Genomic DNA, 6,466 nt, shown 5'->3' with positions numbered 1-6,466 from the left:
CACCGTCTCTCCCCTCTTTGTAAGTCCCCCACCCCTCCCCCCACTCATCTCTCTCTGCATTTTAGAGAAAAAATTAGTAGAGCAAAAGTTTGTTTATAGCAAAAAAATTAGTTTAGAGCAAAGGATGTTAAGTAGTAGATGTTAGAGCAAAAATTAGTTTAGAGCAAAAAAATTGGTTTACAACAAAAGTTAGTTAGGGCGGTAGGGTTTAATTAGGGTAGATGCTGCTTGTATAGTATATAGTGATACTAGTAGATGTTAATTAGGTTAGGGCAATAGTGGTACTAGTAGATGTTAATTAGATGTTTTTCAGTTAGGGCACTAGAGTTTTGCTAGGTTAATTAGGTTAGTAGTGCTGCTAGTAGTAGTGGTACAGTAGGTTAATTAGGTGATGTTAAATGAATAACCTAAATGAATGAAATTAGTAGTTAACTGAAATTTTTTTCCTTTCATCATTATAGAGCACTAAAGTTAATTGAATTTTGTTCTATTAGTAGTTAAATGAATTTTCTTCTACACTTTGTTTTTGAATTAGCTTGTGAAATTTGGACATGTGGTTGCTCGTGTATATTTGGACATGTGTTGCGGTGTCGAAGAGGGATATTTGAACAATATTTCCAGGGAATGATGCTGAGTGGCCTATGTTTTGCCAGAATGTTGATTCATTTCTGTTCCGGCAAATTTCAGGTTCTCGATTTGTCCACTTTTTAGCAAAGGTCATGCCGAAATTTTCTGTGAATTTCGGCATGACTTGTGCTACAAACTAGGACATATCGAGTGCCCGTGATTTGCCACACCAGGAAGGAGTCAACATTCCTGCAAAACAATAGGCCTTTTTTATGTCATTATTCATTTTATTAGGTCTAGAATTAATTTACTAGATTTAATCATAGGAAACATGGCTAGCAACGATGAAGGACAGGGTTCTGGTGATTGCGACGACGCCTACCGGGCGGCAGAAGAATTTTTTAGCCTTACCGACGATCAACCGATGTTATTGCTGGGCCCACCGGTGGCATCGGGGACTGAGACCGACACGCAGACCGGTGCTGAGACTGAGACCGGCATCGAGACCGGCGCTGAGACTGAGACCGGCGCTGCCTCGGGGAGCGGAGCCGGTGTAGAACCGAAAGCAAAGAGGCAACGGGTTCTAACAAACTCAGGACTACTAGAGTGGTGGTCACGGAGGTGGACGATGGCAATTTTGAGCCAACGGTGCCCGAGGAAGCGCGTCGATGCTACAGCAGTCAAATAGGCTGCATCGTACGGACAACCGCCACCATCAACGATGAGAAACTACAGAAGATAGAAAATATGAGGAGCTCCCTCCTAAAGAAGTTTCACCATATATTCTTGTTCCCGGGCCGGAATGAGAAGGATTATAAAGATCCAGATGAGGACCCGGCAATGAAGAAGATAAACAAACACGCCATGACCAAGTTTAGCGACGCGTTGGCCGCCTGGAAAAATCGAGTGAAAGCAAGGATCTTCGACAAGAAGGAACCCTACTCCGAGATTGTAAAGGATAATCTGACAATCACGGAAGAGCAGTTTCAAATATTCAAGGAGGCTTGCGAGGCCGAAGATGCCAAAAAAAGTCTAAGTACATGAAAGGGCTTCAGGAGAGGAACTTTGGGAGCCACCACCTCGGAAGCCGTGGTTATGGCGGCAAGAGGTCCAAATGGGCCAAGGAGGACGCGGAAGCCGCGAGTCTGGGCATCCCAGACCCCTTGGCGGAGTTCACCGTCCCGCAGGAGCGTGACGTCCTCAGGGCCCGGCACCGTTGGGACCCAGTGAAGAAGGTTTACGAGACAACACCGGTCATTACGGAGTTCATGAGACTGCTGGTAATTTTAGTTTCTGATCAATTCGACTGCACACGTTTGTCATATTTGTAAACGATCCTTGTGCCTTTTGCAGAGAGAGCAGCACAGGATTGCGGTCAAAAGCGACTCGCCGTCTGAGGCATTGGCGAGGCCCAAGTGGGACACTCCATTCAACCGGGCGTTGAACATATTGAAACAGCAACCGGTGGATACTCGACCGTCATATGGACGCGTGCACGGTGTCGGAGACGGCGCCACGTGGAAGAAGTACTATCGTGAGACCACGGAGGAGAGAAAGGAAAGACGGAGGTTAAAGGAAGAAAACATCGATAAGAGGGTTGAGATTACGGTTGAGAAGAAATCAACGCAGACAGTCGCAACAGCGGTAGCTGCCGCAAAACATGTGGCTTTAGATATTTCTACTACCTTGGTTCCGGCCGTTTTCAATTGGACCAGGCAAAATCCAGAAAAAAATGCAGCAGACTTTCCCCTTGCTAACTTCTTGGCGGGGAGCAGCTCCACTAGCATTGCGCCAGCACCTGCAACTGCACCTGCTCCCGCACCGGACGTGCTAGGCGGTGCTTCGTCTTTGGCTGAGCTCGACGCCCTCATGGTATCTGTCACACCGGCCCCCTTCAATGTAAATGTATAATCTCCCGTTTTTGTTGCCTTTCGGATGTCTCACGTCACAGACTTTTCTTTGCAGGCCGACGAAACCCCGTGCACCATATTGTACACCATCAGCGACCAGAAGGTGGACGTGGGGAAGGCGACGATAATGGAGCCGACCGATCCCCCCGAACATCTTCAAGGTTTCCGTGGCCAGTGTCAAACCGGGCCATGAGAATTTGCCTCCTCCAGTACTACTGGGGGATGATGACGAGACACTGCGGCGGCTTGGTGATTGTTGCAATGCTGGGTGGGTCCTGTTGTGGCCAAAGAGTCTGCTTCGTCTGGAGGCGGCCGGGAGCACACCCACGAGCACGCAGCCTCAGCAAGGTATGAACATCAACACCCCACCTACCCAATTAGCATCAGGTGTCGGGTTGGGTGATAGCGGACGGGGTATGGAGGAGGCTCCATTAGTCGCTGATGACGTAGCCATGGATGAGGATGAGGACGACGATAGCGCTGCTGAACAGTATGTCTATACTGGCGCCTCCTCAGGGTTTGAGTGTCATGAGTCGGTGCCTGAATTGCCATCTCAACGTATTATGGACGACCCTCCGGTAGTAAAGAAGTTTAGGAAGAGAGCGAGGAAAGGCAAAAAGGTTGTTTCTATGATCCAGCCGCCTCAGCAGCCTCGGCTTCAGGACTGTATAGATATCCCCGATGCGGATAAATGGCATATCCCCGGTCAACAAATCCTACCTGCCACAGCGCTACGGGCCAGATTCGGCGATCTAAAGAGACTTCATGACAATGTGCTGCGGGTAGAGAAAGACCTCATCGCCTCGAAAGATCCAGGATACCCACTCTACGTGGTTAACATTCCGCGGCAAATGTCATACGTCGACAGCTTCCCCGCGGATAAGTTCTTCCTCCGATTCGATTACATATTCGACATGTTTCACGTGAAGAAGCTGGATTTTACGTTTGTCCGCCTTTATGCCTTGCACATGAACTACATCATCGGGGTTGAGCAGATATCTCATATCTGTGTCGCTGACCCGTACTACATGCACGAGGGCTTCTTGGGAGTCTGCACAAAGCACCATGAATACGCGAGGGATTACATCACAGTTTCATGCTCGCCAATAAGGACAAGGGGGCGATTCTCGTGCCTTATCATCCCGTGTAAGTCATCCGCGCTGCTATCCTTCCTTCGATTTCAATCATTCAATTGCGCGGTGGAGGCTAATTAATTTGAGGACTTATTTTGCACAGCGGCGGGCGCGCCGTCCTCATCATCCTCTACCCTCGATTCTCCCACGCTCTTTACTTGGACTCGTCGAAGAACATTCACAAAAAGGATTACACCCACATCAAGGATGTTCTCGACAGTGCTATGTATTACTACCAATCAATGGGTGGAGAGGTCAGGGACAAGAAGACAAGGGGTGGCAGGGTCGCCTTCGGCCATAAGAGCGACTTCTGCTGCATCCAGCAACCGAACGATTCTCTTAATGATGGATTCTATGTCCTACACCACATCCTGGAGTACAGACGGGATCACCAGAACCTTTGCATGGCACCTTCTTCCAGCGATGCCCATATTCTGCAATGGGTAAAGGACATAGGAGATATCGAGGATCATCGACTTCGAGCTGAGTTCTATAACATCCAGCGCGAACTTGCCCAAATCATCATGAAGGAGGTCGTCAGAAAAAACAGGGATGTTCTACGGAGAAGGACAAATGTCGCGGGAAGACGTCCGAACATGGATAGCCTCTCAGCGTCTCGACCTGAAGCCTTTCACTAGGCTCGGGGACTATCTCCCTGACTTGGATGGATGGAACGACATGTTGGAGTGATTGTCGATATATGACAATGTGTCCGTTTAGTCCATACTTTATGTATGACAAAACTTTGAGTTATGCACGGTGAAACTTTATTTATGATGTAATTAAACCGTCCTCCTCCTCGACTAGCAAAAATCACTCTAGTTAGGGCATTTTGGGGTACGATGAACTTTGTTATTTATGCTTATGATATGTTGTTTCTATTTTTGCCAAGTCTGTCTCTTTCTGTTGCTCAACTATATATGTTGCATATCATCGACTCATGTGATGATGCAGGTGCATAGATGATAGATGGCGAAGAAGTGCTACGCCAGGAGTATATATACGACAAGTGGCTGGAGTGTCGGGCCGCCCAGGTGTACCGGTTTCCGGTTTTTGAGCGACAGGCAGTAGTTAGTTTAGGTTCACGCTAATGCGAGAGAGGGATACGAACTCATGTTCTCAAAGTGATAGCTCTTCTCGCGTATATCATTGTTTAGATGGATGACGATGTATTTGCAAGTAATCGAGACTTGTATCGCTATTTTCGAGATGATGATGAGAGACCACTTTGTGTTGGATGATGATTATGATGATGACATGATTTGATGAGACTAATTGTATGTATATGCTATGATTACATTTGTATGTGTATGATATGCTAAAGATTTTTGTATAAAGCCTATTCAAATACAAAACAAATATGCAGGAAAAAAACTAATAAATAAAATAGTAGTAGTGAGGGGGGAAATTAAGTAGTAGCGCCTCCTTACCAGTAGCGCGTCCCAGCAAACAGCGTTGCAGATAATATCAGTAGCGCCCTTTCCCAAAGAGCGCTATAGCTATTCATGTATAGCAGTAGCGTGGGATAACAGGCGCTACTGCTATACGTTAGCTGTAGCGCCTTATTAGTAGCGTCGGCACCCGCGCTACTGAGAGGCCCAAAACCCTTGCTGCTGCTAGGCTTTTCCCTAGTAGTGTATCGTGACGCAGCTCAAATGAGTCTTGTCCGCTGTGTTCGGCCCGGCTGGATTTACTTTTACTGTATCCGGCGTGACGGTTATCGTCTCGCATAGTGGCGCGCCCTCGTGATCGGTAGATCGATCTTGCGTGTTTTGCTTTGTCCTCCAATACGTCTCGCAGGTCTGGCGTATTTCCCCATGCCCTGACATTTTTATTTGAGTGGCGTCGGGATGCGGGCTGAGCTTTTGGCTGAAATGCCTTTCTGTCGCGGCCACGAGGTGGCCGATCAGCCGCGTCATATGCTGGAGATGTAGGTTTTGGTGCTTCCTCCTCCAGTCGGGGTAGCAACCTGCGCTTTGGGTAACTCTTGGAGGGGAGTTCGAGTTTATATTCCTCGGTCGCAAGGACTTCAGTCCATCTGTCAGCTAGCAAATCTTGATCAGCTTGAAGATGTTGTTGCTTTTCCTTAAGGCTATTTGTCGTGGCTATAAGCCGGCGCTTGAAGCGCTCTTGTTCGACGGGATCCTCGGGCATGACAAATTCGCCATCGTCGAGGCTTTCCTCTTCTTCGGAGGGAGGCATGTAATTATCATCCTCCGCCTCTCCATCTGCCGCTCTCTCGGGAGGGCTGGCTTCTCCATCCTCCTGCTCTAAATCTTGCTGGAGGGGATTGTCGTCATCTTCGGCACTGTCCGGAGTGCTATTATCTCCTGTGTCGGTATCACCGCTTTTGCCTTGGCGAGACTTAGAGCGGCACCGCTGGTGTCAGCGCTTGGGTTGCTTCTTGGAGGGGTCATCCTCCACTGTCCCATCGCCATTGCCTTCTTTGGGTGTGTCCACCATATATATATATCATATGATGAGGTGGCTGTCCAGTGCCCTGTGGGCAGTGGTTCTTGTTCGCCTCCTGCACCGTCGTCCATGCTGTTGATGTCTTCGGAGTCGAAGTCGAGCATGTCAGTCAAATCGTCGACAGTGGCTACTAAGTGGGTGGTGGGTGGGTGGCGAATTTCTTCGTCATCCGCATCCCAATCCTGCCGGACATAGTTCGGCCAAGATTCTCCTGACAAGGAGAGAGACCTTAATGAGTTCAGTATGTTGCTGAAGGGTGAGTGCTGAAAGATATCCATGGAGGTAAACTCCATGATCGGCGCCCAGTCGGATTCGATAGGCACGGGCGCAGGCGGTTCGGAGTCCATGGCCGGGGAAGGATCCGGTAGTTTGGCATCACGGCTC

Source organism: Triticum dicoccoides, chromosome 2A (genome assembly GCF_002162155.2).
Source record: "Triticum dicoccoides isolate Atlit2015 ecotype Zavitan chromosome 2A, WEW_v2.0, whole genome shotgun sequence".
NCBI lineage: Eukaryota > Viridiplantae > Streptophyta > Magnoliopsida > Poales > Poaceae > Triticum > Triticum dicoccoides.
The sequence above is the reverse complement of the archived record's forward strand: the minus strand, read 5'-3'. Positions refer to the sequence as shown.